This window comes from Procambarus clarkii, chromosome 80 (genome assembly GCF_040958095.1).
Source record: "Procambarus clarkii isolate CNS0578487 chromosome 80, FALCON_Pclarkii_2.0, whole genome shotgun sequence".
Lineage (NCBI taxonomy): Eukaryota > Metazoa > Arthropoda > Malacostraca > Decapoda > Cambaridae > Procambarus > Procambarus clarkii.
The window spans coordinates 7,117,398-7,138,713 of NC_091229.1; the positions used below are offsets into that span (position 1 = coordinate 7,117,398).

The 21,316-nt window shown below is 47.9% G+C and overlaps 1 protein-coding gene across 3 annotated transcripts in view; it reads right to left on the bottom strand.

Annotated features, from left to right (window-relative positions):
- Window positions 1-21,316, bottom strand: part of LOC123753433 (uncharacterized) — a 108,596-nt gene that overhangs the window by 31,194 nt on the left and 56,086 nt on the right. The gene's annotated exons all lie outside the window — the stretch shown is intronic.

A 21,316-nucleotide genomic window follows, 5' to 3' on the forward strand; every position in this document is an offset into this window, starting at 1 on the left:
AAGTGTCCGATTTGCCTTATTACGAACATTTATGCATTGATCCTTTTGTTTTACATAAGAACATAAGAACAAAGGTAACTGCAGAAGGCCTATTGGCCCATACGAGGCAGCTCCTATTCTATAACCACCCAATCCCACTCATATACTTGTCCAACCCGTGCTTGAAACAATCGAGGGACCCCACCTCCACAATGTTACGCGGCAATTGGTTCCACAAATCAACAACCCTGTTACTGAACCAGTATTTACCCAAGTCTTTCCTAAATCTAAACTTATCCAATTTATACCCATTGTTTCGTGTTCTGTCCTGTGTTGATACTTTTAATACCCTATTAATATCCCCCCGGTTATGTCCATTCATCCACTTGTAAACCTCTATCATGTCACCCCTAACTCTTCGCCTTTCCAGTGAATGCAACTTAAGCTTTGTTAATCTTTCTTCATATGAAAGATTTCTAATTTGGGGAATTAACTTAGTCATCCTACGCTGGACACGTTCAAGTGAATTTATATCCATTCTATAATATGGCGACCAAAACTGAACTGCATAATCTAAATGGGGCCTAACTAGAGCAAGATATAGCTTGAGAACCACACCAGGTGTCTTGTTACTAACGCTGCGATTAATAAATCCAAGTGTCCGATTTGCCTTATTACGAACATTTATGCATTGATCCTTTTGTTTTAAATTCTTACTAATCATAACTCCCAGATCCCTTTCGCAATCACAACACCATCTAGCTCGTATCTTGTAACTCTATCATCATTACCTAACCTCAGAACTTTACATTTATCAGCATTAAACTGCATCTGCCAATCCTTTGACCATTTCAAAACCCTATCTAGATCAACTTGAAGTGATAGTGAGTCCTCCTCCGAATTAATTTCCCTACCGATTTTCGTATCATCGGCAAATTTGCAAATGTTGCTACTCAAACCTGAATCTAAATCATTTATATATATTATAAACAACAGAGGTCCCAGGACAGAGCCTTGAGGCACTCCACTTACAACATTTTCCCACTCTGACTTGATTCCATTTATACTAACTCTCTGTTTCCTTTGGTATAGCCATGCCCTAATCCAGCTTAATATAGCACCCCCAATACCATGAGACTCTATCTTTTTAATCAGTCTTTCATGTGGCACTGTATCAAAAGCTTTGCTAAAGTCAAGGTATACAACATCGCAATCCTTACCACTATCAACTGCCTCAACAATGCTAGAATAAAAAGATAACAAATTTGTTAAACATGAACGGCCATTTATAAAACCATGTTGCGACTCAATTATTAATTTATGTTTTTCAAGATGAAGACGAATTTTATTTGCTATTATAGATTCGAGTAACTTTCCCACAATAGACGTTAGGCTAATTGGTCGATAGTTAGACGCAAGTGATCTATCTCCTTTCTTAAAAACTGGTATCACATTAGCAACTATCCAAAACTCTGGCACTCTGCCTGACTCTATTGATTTATTAAATATGGTTGACAGTGGGTCACAAAGCTCCTCTTTGCATTCTTTAAGCACCCTGGCAAACACTTCATCCGGCCCTGGGGATTTGTTTGGTTTGAGTTTTACTATTTGTTTAAGAACATCCTCCCTGGTAACTGCTAAACTCGTCAACCTGTCCTCGTCCCCACCCACATAGACTTGTTCGGACGAAGGCATATTGTTAAGTTCCTCTTTAGTAAATACAGATACAAAATATTTATTAAAAATACTACTCATCTCTTCATCACTATCTGTTATTTGACCTGTCTCAGTTTTTAATGGACCTATCCTTTCCCTAGTGGTGTGGTTCTCAAGCTATATCTTGCTCTAGTTAGGCCCCATTTAGATTATGCAGTTCAGTTTTGGTCGCCATATTATAGAATGGATATAAATTCACTTGAACGTGTCCAGCGTAGGATGACTAAGTTAATTCCCCAAATTAGAAATCTTTCATATGAAGAAAGATTAACAAAGCTTAAGTTGCATTCACTGGAAAGGCGAAGAGTTAGGGGTGACATGATAGAGGTTTACAAGTGGATGAATGGACATAACCGGGGGGATATTAATAGGGTATTAAAAGTATCAACACAGGACAGAACACGAAACAATGGATATAAATTGGATAAGTTTAGATTTAGGAAAGACTTGGGTAAATACTGGTTCAGTAACAGGGTTGTTGATTTGTGGAACCAATTGCCGCGTAACATTGTGGAGGTGGGGTCCCTCGATTGTTTCAAGCACGGGTTGGACAAGTATATGAGTGGGATTGGGTGGTTATAGAATAGGAGCTGCCTCGTATGGGCCAATAGGCCTTCTGCAGTTACCTTTGTTCTTATGTTCTTCTTATGTTCTTAGTCTTAGTACGATATAACTGAAAAAACCCTTTAGGATTTGTCTTTGCTTGCCCTGCTATGCGAACTTCATAGTTTCTTTTTGCTTTCCTTATCTCTTTTTTAACATTTCTAACCAGTTGTACGAATTCCTGTTCTAAAGTGACCTCCCCATTTTTAATCCTTTTGTACCAAGCTCTCTTTTTACCTATAAGGTTCTTCAAATTCTTTGTTATCCACTTTGGGTCATTAGTATTCGATCTATTCAATTTGTATGGTATACTACGTTCCTGTGCTTTGTTTAGAATATTCTTAAATAAGTTATATATTGAATCCACATCGAAATCCCCATTTAAGTCACCTATCGCTGGGTTCATGTCTCGCTCCAAGACCGGCCCACACCCCATACCCAAGACTTTCCAATCAATTTGACCCAAAAAATTTCTTAGGCTATTAAAATCAGCTTTTCGAAAATCTGGCACTTTAACAGAATTTTCTCCTACTGGTCTATTCCATTCTATGCTAAATCTGATTTCTTTGTGATCACTGCTCCCTAGCTCACTCCCTATTTCGATGTCATTAATTTGCGTTTCCCTGTTAGTTAACACTAAATCTAAAATATTATTTTCCCGTGTTGGTTCCTTAATGTGTTGCGTAAGAAAGCAATCGTCAATTAATTCTAGAAAATCTTCGGCTTCACTATTCCCTGTTTTGTTCAACCAGTTTATTCCGCTAAAATTAAAGTCACCCATGACATAAATACTGTTAGATCTAGATGCTCTAGATATTTCATCCCATAGATGCTTTGCTTCCATTCTGTCTAAATTTGGTGGCCTATATATTACTCCTATTATAATATTATTAGCTTTTTCGTTTAATTCAATCCAAATAGCTTCTGTGTGTGGCTCTGTTTTGATTCCCTCTTTGAGACTACATTTCAAATTGTCCCTAACATATATGGCTACTCCACCTCCTCGTCTAATATATCTATCTGTGTGAAATAGTTTAAATCCATATATTTGATATTCAGCTAATAGTTCTCTATTTTCTACATTCATCCACGTTTCGGTAAGTGCAATAATATCTATTTTTTCTGTGCAGACAAGAGCATTTAATTCGTTAATTTTATTTCTTAGACTTCTACTGTTAGTGTAATATACCCTAAGTGAATTGTTATTTTGCGGACCTTCTCTTTCCCTGATCGTTTTGCCAATTCCTTTCTCCCACAAACACATACTTTTATTACCTCCTTCCTCCAAATCAATTCCCATACCTCTATCTACTAACAGTTTAAACCCAAACAAACACCTCTAACCACTTCTTCTAACGAGTTCGCAACAGCAACAACCCCAGCTCTCGATAGATGCACCCCATCACGAGCATACATTTCATTTCTTCCATAGAAGTGTTCCCAGTTGTCTATGAAAGATATTGCATTTGATTTGCAATATCTTTCCAGCCGGCAATTGACACCAAGTGCCCTCGATATCCATTCATTTCCCACTCCCTTTCTTGGAAGAATGCCACATATGATCGGGATTCCTCCCTTGCTCCTAACTAACTCTATGGCTGTTTTATACCTCTGAATCAGTTCCTCACTCCTAACTCGACCAACATCATTTCCTCCCACGCTAATGCAAATAATGGGATTGTTCCCATTACCAGCCATAATATCATTCATGTTGTTTATAATATCACCAATGCCAGCTCCGGGGTAGCAAACCCTTAACCTGTTCCCCCTATCTCTAGCACAAAACGTTCTATCCAAATACCTTGTCTGGGAATCTCCCACAACTAATGTTTGCTTAGGTACTTCCTTTACTTTCTGAGGGGCCTGCGCTTCCTTTCTCTTCGTTGCTTTCCCTTTTGCGCGATCCACAGTCTCTCCACAGCACTCGTCCTCCAAAACGTCAAATGAATTAGAAGTTGCTATGGCGTTTGAAGGCGGCTTTATCAAAGTCTTCTTAAGGCCCCTGTCTTTCACAACTCTTCAAGACGAGGTCCCTTTACTGCTGGTCTCCTCCTTCGTTACTTCTCGTTGTTCTTTCAGCTGACGCACCTCCTCCCGCAGAAAGTCCAACTCTGTCCTCAGGGCTCCCACTAGAGTCACCAGGTCCTTAACTACAACTTCCATATATCGTACTAAGACTAGGGAAAGAATAGGTCCATTAAAAACTGAGACAGGTCAAATAACAGATAGTGATGAAGAGATGAGTAGTATTTTTAATAAATATTTTGTATCTGTATTTACTAAAGAGGAACTTAACAATATGCCTTCAGCCGAACAAGTCTATGTGGGTGGGGACGAGGACAGGTTGACGAGTTTAACAGTTACCAGAGAGGATGTTCTTAAACAAATAGTAAAACTCAAACCAAACAAATCCCCAGGGCCGGTTTGCCAGGGTGCTTCAAGAATGCAAAGAGGAGCTTTGTGACCCACTGTCAACCATATTTAATAAATCAATAGAGTCAGGCAGAGTGCCAGAGTTTTGGAAAGTTGCTAATGTGATACCAGTTTTTAAGAAAGGAGATAGATCACTTGTGTCTAACTATCGACCAATTAGCCTAACGTCTATTGTGGGAAAGTTACTCGAATCTATAATAGCAAATAAAATTCGTCTTCATCTTGAAAAACATTAATTAATAATTGAGTCGCAACATGCTTTATAAATGGCCGTTCATGTTTAACAAATTTGTTATCTTTTTATTCTAGCAGTGTTGAGGCAGTTGATAGTGGTAAGGATTGCGATGTTGTGTACCTTGACTTTAGCAAAGCTTTTGATACAGTGCCACATGAAAGACTGATTAAAAAGTTAGAGTCTCATGGTATTGGGGGTGCTATATTAAGCTGGATTAGGGCATGGCTATACCAAACGAAACAGAGAGTTAGTATAAATGGAGTCAAGTCAGAGTGGGAAAATGTTGTAAGTGGGGTGCCTCAGGGCTCTGTCCTGGGACCTCTGTTGTTTATAATATATATATAAATGATTTAGATTGAGGTTTGAGTAGCAACATTTGCAAATTTGCCGATGATACGAAAATCGGTAGGGAAATTAATTCGGAGGAGGACTCACTATCACTTCAAGTTGATCTAGATAGGGTTTTGAAATGGTCGAAGGATTGGCAGATGCAGTTTAATGCTGATAAATGTAAAGTTCTGAGGTTAGGTAATGATAGGGTTACAAGATACGAGCTAGATGGTGTTGAGATTGCGAAGTCGAATTGCGAGAGGGATCTGGTAGTTATGATTAGCAAGAATTTAAAACAAAAGGATCAATGCATAAATGTTCGTAATAAGGCAAATCGGACACTTGGATTTATTAATTGCAGCGTTAGTAACAAGACACCTGGTGTGGTTCTCAAGCTATATCTTGCTCTAGTTAGGCCCCATTTAGATTATGCAGTTCAGTTTTGGTCGCCATGTTATAGAATGGATATAAATTCACTTGAACGTGTCCAGCGTAGGATGACTAAGTTAATTCCCCAAATTAGAAATCTTTCATATGAAGAAAGATTAACAAACCTTAAGTTTCATTCACTGGAAAGGCGAAGAGTTAGGGGTGACATGATAGAGGTTTACAAGTGGGTGAATGGACATAACAAAGGGGATATTAATAGGGTATTAAAAGTATCAACACAAGACAGAACACGAAACAATGGGTATAAATTGGATAAGTTTAGATTTAGGAAAGACTTGGGTAAATACTGGTTCAGTAACAGGGTTGTTGATTTGTGGAACCAATTGCCGCGTAACATTGTGGAGGTGGGGTCCCTCGATTGTTTCAAGCATGGGTTAGACATGTATATGAGTGGGATTGGGTGGTTATAAATAGGAGCTGCCTCGTATGGGCCAACAGGCCTTCTGCAGTTGCCTTTGTTCTTATGTTCTTATGTTCTTAATCCGTGGAATCACTAATCACTCACCCAAGTTGAGTAAGAAATGTGTGTGTGTGATCTCCTTAGTGTTCTCATTAACGTTTGACAGCTTTAGGCTACAGGTGTCAGCAGGTACATAATTATATATAATCATAGTGTCAGGAAGCCCAATGTGATTAGTGTTATTTACTGTGGTTATTGCAACGTGTGGGCCCGTGTTCTAAAAGGTAATTAGGGCATGGTTGGTCATTGCAACCGGACAGTAGAGTATTGTGCCGTGTTCTAATATATATGAATTAGATCGCTTGTCGTGTGTGTTATTGCAAGGGGTTGTAATTGTTGGTGATTGTTGCTAGTGTTGATTACACCGTGTGTGTAATTGCAGTTAGTAAATCGTGGGGCCGTGTTCTTGTGGGTTAGAGCACTGAGGGTTATTTACTGGTGTTCTGCGGTATTGTAATTGCAACCAGATTGTATAGCAAATCACTGTGATTTGTTATTGTGATTTATCATTGTCGTGGGTGAAACTCTGGCATTGAGTCAAGTACTTGGGTTATATTTTCCTGTTTCTGGTAAGACATCTATGTCCAGTATTCAGTGAGGTGATTACAAGGCAATTAATGTAACGTAACCAAGGGAACACCCATTGCTTATAGAGAAATTGTTCTTTAACAATTTGAGTAACGTATGATGCGTTTGGGTTAATTATTTCCTAGGAAAAGACCAAACAAATCCCCAGGGCCGGATGAAGTGTTTGCCAGGGTGCTTAAAGAATGCAAAGAGGAGCTTTGTGACCCACTGTCAACCATATTTAATAAATCAATAGAGTCAGGCAGAGTGCCAGAATTTTGGAAAGTTGCTAATGTGATACCAGTTTTTAAGAAAGGAGATAGATCACTTGCGTCTAACTATCGACCAATTAGCCTAACGTCTATTGTGGGAAAGTTACTCGAATCCATAATAGCAAATAAAATTCGTCTTCATCTTGAAAAACATAAATTAATAATTGAGTCGCAACATGGTTTTATAAATGGCCGTTCATGTTTAACAAATTTGTTATCTTTTTATTCTAGCATTGTTGAGGCAGTTGATAGTGGTAAGGATTGCGATGTTGTATACCTTGACTTTAGCAAAGCTTTTGATACAGTGCCACATGAAAGACTGATTAAAAAGATAGAGTCTCATGGTATTGGGGGTGCTATATTAAGCTGGATTAGGGCATGGCTATACCAAAGGAAACAGAGAGTTAGTATAAATGGAATCAAGTCAGAGTGGGAAAATGTTGTAAGTGGAGTGCCTCAAGGCTCTGTCCTGGGACCTCTGTTGTTTATAATATATATAAATGATTTAGATTCAGGTTTGAGTAGCAACATTTGCAAATTTGCCGATGATACGAAAATCGGTAGGGAAATTAATTCGGAGGAGGACTCACTATCACTTCAAGTTGATCTAGATAGGGTTTTGAAATGGTCAAAGGATTGGCAGATGCAGTTTAATGCTGATAAATGTAAAGTTCTGAGGTTAGGTAATGATGATAGAGTTACAAGATACGAGCTAGATGGTGTTGTGATTGCGAAGTCGGATTGCGAAAGGGATCTGGGAGTTATGATTAGTAAGAATTTAAAACAAAAGGATCAATGCATAAATGTTCGTAATAAGGCAAATCGGACACTTGGATTTATTAATCGCAGCGTTAGTAACAAGACACCTGGTGTGGTTCTCAAGCTATATCTTGCTCTAGTTAGGCCCCATTTAGATTATGCAGTTCAGTTTTGGTCGCCATATTATAGAATGGATATAAATTCACTTGAACGTGTCCAGCGTAGAATGACTAAGTTAATTCCCCAAATTAGAAATCTTTCATATGAAGAAAGATTAACAAAGCTTAAGTTGCATTCACTGGAAAGGCGAAGAGTTAGGGGCGACATGATAGAGGTTTACAAGTGGGTGAATGGACATAACAAGGGGGATATTAATAGGGTATTAAAAGTATCAACACAGGACAGAACACGAAACAATGGGTATAAATTGGATAAGTTTAGATTTAGGAAAGACTTGGGTAAATACTGGTTCAGTAACAGGGTTGTAGATTTGTGGAACCAATTGCCGCGTAACGTGGTGGAGGTGGGGTCCCTCGATTGTTTCAAGCGCGGGTTGGACAAGTATATGAGTGGGATTGGGTGGTTATAGAATAGGAGCTGCCTCGTATGGGCCAATAGGCCTTCTGCAGTTACCTTTGTTCTTGTGTTCTTCTTGTGTTCTGTGTTAGTCTCTCAGGGAGCCTAGCTAAAAGCCGGACATGAATAATAGAATTCCGGGAGGGCTGTATCCTCCATTCTGAGTATTGTTTGTTGTAATTATCTGTCAGTGGGCTGGTAATTAACAGGTTCCAGGAAGTCAAAGTAATAAACTTTGATCAATGTATATCGACTCACACGAAGGCTCCATTGTTCCATTAACATAACGTCGGTTATTGATCTGTCAGAGGACAGGTAATTTGATTGACTCGTGGAAAGAGTTGTCATTGTAAAATAACGTAAACGTGGTGATTAATTTTCGTTATTAATTACCTGAATTTGTCTGACTATGGAAGGCTCAGACGGAATTCATACCTTTAATGTAAATTGTTGAGCCCAGTGTGAAAGGTTACGTATTTGTATTAATTAATTATTGATCTTCGGAATAGTAATTAATTGCTGAAGGGTAATCACGAGTGATTACGGTTCTCTTAGCACTTCAGACATTGTAATTGGAGTAAACTATCGTTGGGCGATAGCAACTGATAACATAGTTAACGTAACTATTACAGAAATTAATCAGCCGTCTGGAAGTACAGGGATTAATGGGGATTACTCACTGAATGTTCGACGGGTAGAGTGTTTGTATAATTTCCGAGTTACTAGTGACAGTTGTAAGTTTGATTGTCTGTGAGAAGACAAGATTAAGTTAATGTAAAAGTTATTACTTTTAGTTATGTTATTAACGTAATCAATTTGTTATTGATTGTTGATTCGTCCGACGGACGATGTGTTAACAATGTGTAACATGTGATTTAATTGTGGAGGGTTGCTGGAGCGCCAGTAACCCCATTAGTCATTGTCATGTTATTGATAGGCTACTAATTTGATTGCATTGCAACCGCCATTGCAGAGGAGGGCGGCAAGAAGCATTGAGTACTGATAAGAGGTTGTTGGAGAGTGTCTCATAACCTACCTTGCTGATGTTGCATAGTGATTATAGATTAGGATGTATTGCTTGCTTGATTGATTCCTCTGTGTTCATTCAGTATGTTCAAGTTAGTTCATTATGCAGCCTTTGCGGCTGGTGTCTAGCTGTCAGTGAAAGTGTCACAAGAAGGATTTCGAGTAACGTCTTTGATATTCCTTTCGTTGTTGTAGTAATTAGTACTTTATTGAATAAATTGTATTGTTATGTTGAACACTGTCTTTTCGTTACACCCCACACATTTTATTGCACTACTTAGGTTGTGCCACTCGATTGTTAAATTGAGACTGCTTCATGAGTTTAGAGTTGAATTCATAGCACTACACAACAAGAAATTCTGTTGTGAGAACCCAGGATCTGCTCGTTAGATTCGCTCCGGTGAATGACGAAGGTCAACGGCGTAAGTGGAGGGGATTTCAACCTTTTGAGGTCTCGGCGTTTGCTTGTCAATGGTTCTGATATGGTTCCAGGGTGAGGAATGAGCTACTTACTACACTTGGTGTGTTAGCTAAGAAAGTCTTTCCTCAGGCGACCCTGGTTGATGGGGTTCTGGGAGTTCTTCTACTCCCCAAGCCCGGCCCGAGGCCACGCTTGACTTGTGAGAGTTTGGCCCACTAGGCTGTTGCTTGGAGCGGCCCGCAGGCCCACATACCCACCAGAGCCCGGTTGGTCCGGTATTCCTTGGAGGAATAGATCTAGTTTCCTCTTGAAGATGTCCACGGTTGTTCCGGCAATATTTCTTATGCTTGCTGGGAGGACGTTGAACAACCGCGGACCTCTGATGTTTATACAGTGCTCTCTGATTGTGCCTATGGCACCTCTGCTCTTCACTGGTTCTATTCTGCATTTTCTTCCATATCGTTCACTCCAGTACGTTGTTATTTTACTGTGTAGATTTGGTACTTGGCCCTCCAGTATCTTCCAGGTGTATATTATATGATATCTCTCTCGTCTTCTTTCTAGTGAGTACATTTGGAGGGCTTTGAGACGATCCCAATAATTTAGGTGCTTTATTGCGTCTATGCGTGCCGTATATGTTTTCTGTATTCCCTCTATTTCAGCAATCTCTCCTGCTTTGAAGGGGGAAGTGAGTACTGAGCAGTACTCAAGACGGGACAACACAAGTGACTTGAAGAGTACAACCATTGTGATGGGATCCCTGGATTTGAAAGTTATCGTAATCCATCCTATCATTTTGCTGGCTGTCGCAATATTAGCTTGGTTATGCTCCTTAAACGTTAGGTCGTTAGACATTATTATTCCCAAATACTTTACATGCTGTTTTCCTACTATGGGTACATTTGATTGTGTTTTGTACTCTGTATTATGTTTAAGGTCCTCATTTTTACCGTACCTGAGTACCTGGAATTTATCACTGTTAAACATCATGTTATTTTCAGATGCCCAGTCGAAAACTTTATTAATATCAACTTGAAGTTTTACGGTGTCTTCAGCCGAGATAATTTTCATTCTGATTTTTGTGTCATCTGCAAAGGATGATACGAAGCTGTGACTTGTATTTTTGTCTATATCTGATATGAGAATAAGGAAAAGCAGCGGTACAAGGGCTGTACCCGGAGGTACAGAGCTTTTAACTGCACTTGGACTGGATTTTATATGGTTGACCGTTACTCGCCGAGTCCTGTTTGACAGAAAACTGAGTATCCAGCGTCCCACTTTACCGTTTATTCCCATTGACTTCATTTTGTGTGCTATCACGCCATGGTCACATTTATCGAAAGCCTTTGCGAAGTCCGTGTATATCACATCAGCATTCTGTTTTTCTTCTAATGCCTCAGTGACTTTGTCGTAGTGCTCAAGTAGCTGTGAGAGGCACGATCTTCCCGCTCGAAATCCATGTTGGCCTGGGTTGTGAAGGTCATTGGTCTCCATGAAATTGGTGACCTAACTCCTAATCACTCTCTCCAATACTTTTATGATGTGCGATGTTAGTGCAACTGGTCTATAATTCTTTGCCAATGCTTTGCTCCCTCCCTTGTGTAGAGGGGCTTTGTCTGCTACTTTAAGTGCATCTGGTATCTCCCCCGTGCTCAAGCTCTTCCTCCACACTATACTGAGTGCCTGTGCTACCGGCACTTTGCATTTCTTTATAAATATTGAATTCCATGAGTCTGGACCTGGGGCCGAGTGCATGGGCATGTTTTCAATTTCTCTTTCAAAATTTAGTGCGCTCGTATTGCTATCAGTTATATTTACTGGGGTTCGAATATCTCGCGTAAAGAAATTGTCTGGATCTTCCACTTTCACGTTGTTTATATGAGCGCTAAACATGTCCTCATACTGCTTTTTTAGCATTTCACTAATTTCTTTGTCATCCTCCGTGTATGAGCTTACACTTGTACGAATAGGTCCAATACTGGCAGTGGTTTTTGCTTTTGATTTCGCATATGTGAAGAAATATTTTGGATTTTTCTTTATTTCCTGAATTGCTTTCTGTTCTAACTGCCTTTCTTCAGTTTCATATGAATGTTTCAATTTCCGCTCGATTTCTTCGATCTCCCTATTTAAATTATTCCTTCTCTGACGGGAAATTCGTGTCTACATAAGCAGTTCCGTTATTTTTTTCCTGCGTTTATAGTGTCGTCTGCGTTCTCTTTCTACGTTGGATCTCTTTCTGGCTTTCCTCAAAGGAACATGTTTCAGACAGACTTGATACGCTTCCGAAGTCAGTTTTTCTATTCCTTCTGTAGGACTTGTATTACTTAGAACAGTTTATCTAGAACAAAACCCATCTAGACTTTCATGTTAAGTCGACGGATGTATATTTGAATATCACGACAGGACTAAGAATAAAGGATTTAAGGAATATTTTAGAAGTTTTGTTAAGGAAAATAGACCTATTAGCAGTAACTTTTGAGAGATTAGTTAAAGACTGAAATTTCTTCAGAGTTTAGTTTAAGACCGACATTTGTGAGAGACCAATTTAAGACCAAAATTTAACATAATAAATTTTAAGACTGGAATTTGTCAGGGACCAGTTTTAAGACCAAAATTTGAGAGTTCATTTTATGACCGGAATTTGTCTGAGTTTTAATCCTCGCTGCAGTCAAGAACTAGCAGACCTTGACTGTATGATGGTAATTGGTACAGTGTGTGTCAAGAACTAGGTGCGCTTGACTTTATGATGGGGAAGTACACAGTGTGCCAAGAACCACCTGACCTATCCTATATAAAGGGTAGTATAGAGCGTGTCAAATAATTGGTGCCCTTGAATATATGAACCGGAGTTCAGAGTGTGTCAAGAACTATATGCCCTTCAACTAAATTAAGAAAAGTATAGAGTATGTCAAGAACTATATGCCCTTCAACTAAATTAAGAAAAGTATAGAGAATGTCAAGAACTAGCTGCCTTAGACTATATGAAGGGGCGTGTAGAGTGTTTCAAGAACAAGCACCATACCCCAGGGGTATGGTGTGCCCCCGGGGGTGTGGTGTTCCCCTGGGGGTGTGGTGTGCCCCCCGAGGGTGTGGTGTGCCCCCCGGGGATGTGGTGTGCCCCAGGAGGTGTGGTGTGCCTCTTGGGGTGTGGTGTACCCTTGAGGGAGTGGTGTGCCCCTGTGGGTGTGGTGTGCCCTCAGGGGTGTAGTGTGCCCCCCGGGGGTGTGGTGTGCCCCCCCCCAGGGTGTGGTGTGCCCCTTGGGGGTGTGGTGTGCCCCCGGGAGTGTGGTGTTCCCCTCGGGGTGTGGTGTGCCCCCGGGGAGTGGTGTGCCCCTGTGGGTGTGGTGTAACCTCAGGGGTGTGGTGTGCCCCCGAGGGTGTGGTGTTCCCCTGGGGGTGTGGTGTGCCCCCGGGGGTATGGTGTGCCCCCGGGATTGGTGTGCCCTGTGGGTGTGCTCGGGGAAGTGGTGTGCTCCCGGGGGTGGGGTGTGCCCCCGGAGGAGTGGTTTGTCCCCGGGGGTGTGGTGTGCCCCCAGGGGAGTGAAGTGCCCCTGTGGGTGTGCTGTGCCCTCAGGGGTGTGGTGTTCCCCTGGGGGTGTGGTGTGCCTCCCGGGGGTGTGGCGTGCCCCCAGGGGTGTGTTGTTCCCCTGGGAGTATGGTGTGCCCCCGGGGGAGTGATGTGCCCCTGTGGGTGTGGTGTGACCTCAGGGGTGTGGTATGCCCCCGGGGGTGTGGTGTTCCCCTGGGAATGTGGTGTGCCCCCGGAGGTATGGTGTGCCCCCGGGGGTGTGGTGTTCCCCTGGGGGTGTGGTGTGCCGTCAGGGGTGTGGTGTGCCCTCGGGGGAGTGGTGTGCCCCCGGGGGTAGGGTGTCCCCCCGGGGGAGTGGTGTGCTCCTTGTGGTGTGGTGTGCCCCCCCCGGGGGTGTGAAGTGCCCCCAGGGGTGTGGTATGCCCCCGGGGGTGTGGTGTGCCCCCCGAGGGTGTGGTGTGCCCCCCGGGGATGGGGTGTGCTCCAGGAGGTGTGGTGTGCCTCTTGGGGTGTGGTGTACCCTGAGGGAGTGGTGTGCCCCTGTGGGTGTTATGTGCCCTCAGGGGTGTGGTGTGCCCCCGGGGGTGTGGTGTGCCCCCCCAGGGTGTGGTGTGCCCTCGGGAGTGTGGTGTTCCCCTCGGGGTGTGGTGTGCCCCCGGGGAGTGGTGTGCCCCTGTGGGTGTGGTGTAACCTCAGGGGTGTGGTGTGCCCCCGAGGGTGTGGTGTTCCCCTGGTGGTGTGGTGTGCCCCGGGGGTATGGTGTGCCCCCGGGGGATTGGTGTGCCCTGGGGGTGTGCTCGGGGGGAGTGGTGTGCTCCCGGGGGTGGGGTGTGCACCCGGAGGAGTGGTGTGTCCCCGGGGGTGTGGTGTGCCCCCAGGGGAGTGATGTGCCCCTGTGGGTGTGCTGTGCCCTCAGGGGTGTGGTGTTCCCCTGGGGGTGTGGTGTGCCTCCCGGGGGTGTGGCGTGCCCCCAGGGTTGTGTTGTTCCCCTGGGAGTATGGTGTGCTCCCGGGGGAGTGATGTGCCCCTGTGGGTGTGGTGTGACATCAGGGGTGTGGTATGCCCCCGGGGGTGTGGTGTTCCCCTGGGAATGTGGTGTGCCCCCGGAGTTATGGTGTGCCTCCGGGGGTGTGGTGTTCCCCTGGGGGTGTGGTGTGCCGTCAGGGGTGTGGTGTGCCCTCGGGGGAGTGGTGTGCCCCCGGGGGTAGGGTGTCCCCCCGGGGGAGTGGTGTGCTCCTTGTGGTGTGGTGTGCCCCCCCCGGGGGTGTGAAGTGCCCCCAGGGGTGTGGTATGCCCCCGGGGGTGTGGTGTGCCCCCCGAGGGTGTGGTGTGCCCCCCGGGGATGGGGTGTGCTCCAGGAGGTGTGGTGTGCCTCTTGGGGTGTGGTGTACCCTGAGGGAGTGGTGTGCCCCTGTGGGTGTTATGTGCCCTCAGGGGTGTGGTGTGCCCCCGGGGGTGTGGTGTGCCCCCCCAGGGTGTGGTGTGCCCCTCGGGGGTGTGTTGTGCCCTCGGGAGTGTGGTGTTCCCCTCGGGGTGTGGTGTGCCCCCGGGGAGTGGTGTGCCCCTGTGGGTGTGGTGTAACCTCAGGGGTGTGGTGTGCCCCCGAGGGTGTGGTGTTCCCCTGGTGGTGTGGTGTGCCCCGGGGGTATGGTGTGCCCCCGGGGGATTGGTGTGCCCTGGGGGTGTGCTCGGGGGGAGTGGTGTGCTCCCGGGGGTGGGGTGTGCACCCGGAGGAGTGGTGTGTCCCCGGGGGTGTGGTGTGCCCCCAGGGGAGTGATGTGCCCCTGTGGGTGTGCTGTGCCCTCAGGGGTGTGGTGTTCCCCTGGGGGTGTGGTGTGCCTCCCGGGGGTGTGGCGTGCCCCCAGGGTTGTGTTGTTCCCCTGGGAGTATGGTGTGCTCCCGGGGGAGTGATGTGCCCCTGTGGGTGTGGTGTGACATCAGGGGTGTGGTATGCCCCCGGGGGTGTGGTGTTCCCCTGGGAATGTGGTGTGCCCCCGGAGTTATGGTGTGCCTCCGGGGGTGTGGTGTGCCCCTGGGGGTGTGGTGTGCCCTCAGGGGTGTGGTGTGCCCTCGGGGGAGTGGTGTGCCCCCGGGGGTGGGGTGTCCCCCCGGGGGAGTGGTGTGCTCCTTGTGGTGTGTGGTGTGCCCCCCGGGGATGTGGAATGCCCCCAGGGGTGTGGTGTGCCCCCGGGGGTGTGGTGTGCCTCTGGGGGTGTGGTGTGCCCCAAGGGTGTGGTGTGCCCCTGTGGGTGTTGTGTGCCCCTATGGGTGTGTGTGCCCTCAGGGGTGTGGTGTAACCTCATGGGTGTGGTGTGCCCCCGAGGGTGTGGTGTTCCCCTGGGGGTGTGGCGTGCCCCCGGGGGTATGGTGTACCCCCGGGGATGTGGTCTGCCCCCCGAGAGTGTGGAGTGCCCTCCGGGGGTGTGGTGTGCCCTTGGGGGTGTGGTGTGCCCCCAGGGGTGTTGCGTGAGCCAGGGGTGTTGTGTACCCCCGGGAGAGTGGTGTGCCTCCGGGGGTGTGGTGTGCCCTTGGGGGTGTGGTGTGCCCCCAGGGGTGTTGTGTCCCCCAGGGGTGTTGTGTACCCCCGGGAGAGTGGTGTGCCCCCGGGGGTGTGGTGTGCCCTCGTGGGTGTGGTGTGCCCTCGTGGGTGTGGTGTGCCCTCGTGGGTGTGGTGTGCCCTCGGCGGTGTGGTGTGCCCTTGGGGGTGTGGTGTGGCCCCAGGGGTGTTGTGTCCCCCAGGGGTGTTGTGTACCCCCGGGAGAGTGGTGTGCCCCTGGGGGTGTGGTGTGCCCTTGGGGATATGGTGTGCCCCCGGAGGTGTGGTGTGCCCTTGGAGGGTGTGTTGTGCCCCCAGGGGTGTGGTGTGCCCTCGGGGGGGGTGTTTTGCCCCTGGGGGTGTGGTGTGCCCCCAGGGGTGTGGTGTGCCCCCAGGGGTGTGGTGTGCCCTCGGGGGGGTGTTTTGCCCCTGGGGGTGTGGTGTGCCCCCGGGGGAGTGGTGTGTCGCCGGGGGTGTGTTGTGCCCCAAGGGGTGTTGAGTGCCCTCGGGGGTGTGGTGTGCCACTGGGGGTGTGGTGTGCCTACGGGGGTGTGGTGTGCCCCCTGGGATGTGGTGTGCCTCCTGGGATGTGGTGTGCCTCCGGGGGTGTGGTGTGCCTCCGGGGATGTGGTGTGCCCCTGGAAGGTATGGTGTGCCATCGAGTGTGTGGTGTGCCTCTGGAAGGTGTGCTGTGCCACTGGGGGGGTGTGGTTTGCCCCTGAAGGGTGTGATTTTCCCCGAAGGTGTGGTGTGCCTCTGGAGGGTGTGGTGTGCCCCTGGAGGGTGTGGTGTGCCCCCAGGGGTGTGGTGTGCCCTCGGGGGTGTGGTGTGCCCCTGGATGGTGTGGTGTGCCCCCGGGGGTGTGGTGTGACCCTGGAGGGTGTGGTGTGCCGTCGGAAGTGTGGTGTGCCCCCGGGGGTGTGGTGTGCCCCACGGGATGTGGTGTGCTCTCGGGGTTGTGGTGTGCTCCCGGGGGTGAGGTGTGCCCCCAGGGGTGTTGTGTGCCCCAGGGGTGTTGTGTGCCCTTGGGGGAGTGGTGTGCCCTCCGGGGTTGTGGTGTGCCCCTGGGGGTGTGGTGTGCCCTCGGGGGAGTGGTGTGCCCCCGGGGGTGGGGTGTGCCCCCGGGGGAGTAGTGTGCCCCCGGGGGTGTTGTGTGCCTCCTGGTGTGTGGTGTGCCCATGGGGGTGTGGTGTGCCCCCGGGGGTGTAGTGTGCCCTTGGTGGGTGTGGTGTGCCCTTGGTGGGTGTGGTGTTCCCTCGGAGGTGTGGTGTGCCCCCGGAGGTGTGGTGTGTCCCCGAGGGTGTGGTGTGCCCCAGGGGGGGTGTGCCCCCTGGGGTGTGGTGTGCCTCTGGGGGTGTGGTGTGCCCTCAGGGGTGTGGTGTGCCCTCGGGGGAGTGGTGTGCCCCCGGGGGTGGGGTGTGCCCCCGGGGGAGTGGAGTGCCCCCGGGGGTGTTGTGTGCCTCCTGGGGTGTGGTGTGCCCATGAGGGTGTGGTGTGCCCCCGGGGGTGTGGTGTGCCCTTGGTGGGTGTGGTGTGACCTCGGAGGTGTGGTGTGCCCCCGGAGGTGTGGTGTGTCCCCGAGGGTGTGGTGTGCCCCAGGGGTGTTGTGTGTCACCGGGGGTGTTGTGTGCCCCCAGGGGTGTTGTGTGCCCCAGGGGTGTTGTGTGCTCCCGGGGGAGTGGTGTGCCCCCGAGGGTGTGACCCCGTGGGTGTTGCGTGCCCTCGGGGGTGTGGTGTCCTCCCGGGGGTGTGGTGTGCCCCCAGGGGTGTGGTGTGCCTGCGGGGATGTGGTGTGCCTTTTTGGATGTGGTGTTTTTTGGGGGGTGTGGTGTGCCCCCGGGGGTGTGGTGTGCCTCCGGGGGTGTGGTGTGCCTCCGGTGATTTGGTGTGCCCCTGGAAGGTATGGTGTGCCCTCGGGGGTGTGGTGTGCCTTTGGGGGGTGTGGTGTGCCTCGGCAGGGTGTGGTGTGCCCCTGGGGGTTGTGGTTTGCCCCTGGGGTGTGTGATTTTCCCCCGGAGGTGTGATGTGCCCCCAGCGGTGTGGTGTGCCCTCGGGGGTGTGGTGTTCCCCTAGAGAGAGTGGTGTGCCCCCGGGGGTGTGGTATGTCCCTGGAGTGTGTGGTGTGCCCCCAGGGGTGTGGTGTGCCCCAGGAGGGGTGTGGTGTGCCCCAGGGGGTGTGGTGTGCCCCTGGGGGGTGTGGTGTGCCCCGGGGGGGGTGTGGTGTGCCCCTTGTGTTATTGGTGTGCCCCTGGGGGGTATGGTGTGCTCCTGGGGGGTTTGGTGTTCCCCAGGGGGTGTGGTGTGCCCCTGGGAGGTGTGGTGTGCCCTCGAGGGTGTAGTGTGCCCTCGGGGGTGTCAGAAAGTCCGACACCATTTAATAATATCAATACAATTGCAGATATAATTGCTGCGTTGTATAAACAAGTTACCCATAGGAAATGTAGCTTGTAGTGGAATTTTCCGTCTATAGAAAACGAGATATCATTGCCACATACTATTATAAATTCACCAGTTATTCTGCTGGGAATTATTCTTAAATACATTAGTCTTTGGACTTTACCATCATAAAACATCTCATATAAATTAACTTAATTATCAATATTAAAATAGAGTAAATGTGACCCTTCTATCACTTCCTGACATCTCTACAAAGTGAGGGAGGCGTCAGTGAGGAGGGAGTGGTCAGCCATTGTTCTTAGACCAGAGTCGCGGAGCAAATTACGGCTCCTATAAATTCTCTTGGACGAAATGTTATGGAAGATCAGAGTAGTGATCTGCCATCATCAACACTCTGTCAACAATCTCAAGGGAAGTGTTTTTCCGAAACCCGTTTATCTAATCATTTTTGGCCATTAATGTTAGGTAGATATTGGGGAACCGGTTAGAACACGAATGATCGACTCAAAATAGGTAATTAAGCCTTGGTCCTTATTTGATCTATTGTACAGTTTTCTCTGATATACCTGTCATATATTAGGATTCTGGCTTTATAGCTAGCGTTCTTTGACAGGAACAAGAAGAGGAAACAAGCTTGGTATCAGTTACTGGGTGTTGGAAGCAGCCTCAAATGAGGATAATTTGGTATCTACATTTTAGTTATACCTGGTGGACTAAGGCCTGCTGTACCATAAGATAAGGAACCTCCTCAATGTTTACTAATGTATGTAGTTTAATACTGTAGTTTGATTGGCTGCATATATATAAATTCAATATAAACCCCCCCTAATGTGTAAGGATCGATTTGTGAGATTATTGCAGAAATGCAGTCCACTTAACATCATACAAATTGCTATCGAAATATATAAATTAAAGTTAATATAAATTCTATATAAATTCATATAAATTAAATAAATATAAATCTCAGGTCGGTTCCCACAGAGGGTGTGGTGTGCTCCCAGGGGTGTGGTGTGCCCCTGGAGGTGCGGTTATCCCCTGGAGGGTGTGGTGTGTGCCCCAGGGGTGTGGTGTACCTCGGGGGTGTGGTGTTCCCTCGGGTGTGTGGTGTGCCCCCGGGGGTGTGGTGTGCCCCCGGGGGTGTGGTGTGCCCTTGGGGGTGTGGTGTTCCTCTGGGGGATGTGGTGTGCCCCCGGAGGTGTTGTGTGCCCTCGGGGGTGTTGTGTGCCCCTGGGAGTGTGGTGTACCCCCAGGGGTGTGGTGTGCCCCTGGGGGATGTGGTGTGCCCCCGGAGGTGTGGTGTGCCCCCGGGGGTGTGGTGTGCCCCCCGGAGGTGTGGTGTGCCCCCGTAGGTGTGGTGTGTCCCCGGGGGTGTGGTGTGTCCTCGGGGGTATGGTGCGCCCCCGGGGGTGTGGTGTGACCCCGGGGGTGTAGTGTGCCCCGGGTATGTTGTAACACAGTAAAGGTGTTTTGCATTTAATATATATATAGAACAGGAGTCGCAGACAAGATTTCGAGAGGCACCAGGTTGGTGGCCCTTAGTAACTAAGAAACTCTCACCTCTAAGTATTAATGACCACCAAGAGACCAAGGTCAGGTCGTGGGAAGTTAACCTGGTCTAAGCTGATAATTGCAGGCGGCTAGCCGGGAGTGACATTCAAACATTCCGCCAATTTAAGGTGTGGCTTGGTAGAGTGCCTGGGGCTATCTACTTGGGGGCGGAGTTAGCTAGTTGGTCCCCAATATAACCCAGGGTACTGTGCACTCGAGGGATAGATATAAAGAGACAGACAGCAGACAGGAGAACAGCCAGCAGAGCAGAACCGAGAGGCTGTGAGCCGGACGGGGTGGGACAGTCTCTGTCCACTACAGTCCCCCATCCCCCCCTCTCTATCCAGCTATAGGCAGACACTTGGTGAGTTGAACATGAAAGGTGACGTAGTCGTGTTTACTAGTGTTGTGTGACAATCAGGGGGCAGACGGCTGCAATGGTCTCGAATTCTGGTGTAGTGACTCACTTGGTACATTAATAATGAACCTTTAGTTCGATTGCTTGAATTCTGATATTCATCATGCTAAATAAATAGTTGATTCATTTACTTTTAATTTGACTTTAATTGCGTTCCCGAGTTCTTGGAATTTCTGATACATGGCAAACTCGAGTTAGTAACTAATAAAATCTTGCCTGGAACATGATTCCAGTTAAATCATGTTTATAATGACATCTTAGAGAATTTTGTGATTCCGACAAGTTCCATTCCTGGTCTTGTATATAATGGTCTTGAGTGGATGGTGGCAGTCTACCTTCTGCTATCTACTTTCCTACTTCTACCTATCAACCATTCTACCTCTACCACTACTTCCATTTCATCTCCGTACCCTCTCTCTCTTTCACCTGACCACACTCCTCCCGCCTAGTCCTCCCTACTCCCTCACCCCAAACCCTCACTAATTACTTCATTATTCATCTCTTTCCTTTCGTTTCTTTGATTCGTTCGTGGCCGTGAACTGTTCTAGTGTTTTTCTAGAGTCGCGGGTAGCTGATCAGGTTACAATGCCTTGTTGTCGTGACACCTAGGTAATCAAATACCTAGGTCACAAGGTGTTGAACTAGAGGCTGCAGTAGGGACTCTATGGAGAGCTTTAGATTAGCTAACTAGGGGGTGGAATAATGGACAAAAGAGAGCCATTTCCTCCACCCCCCCGTTAGGATAAATAACTAGGGGTGGGATAATGGACAAGATAGAGCTATTTCCCCCACCTCCCGTTACAGTGTGGTGTACCCCCGGGGGTGTGGTGTTCCCCCGGGAGTGTGGTATGCCCTCCGTGGAGTGATGTGCCTTCCGGGTTATTGCGTGCCCCGGGGGTGTGGGTTTGTGGTGTGCCACAAGGGATGTGGTGTAGCCCCAGTACTTATTCGACCCAGGACCAGCCACCAGTCCACACTCCACCAAGGACCAGCCACCAGTCCACACTCCACCAAGGACCAGCCACCAGTCCACACTCCACCAAGGACCAGCTACCAGTCCA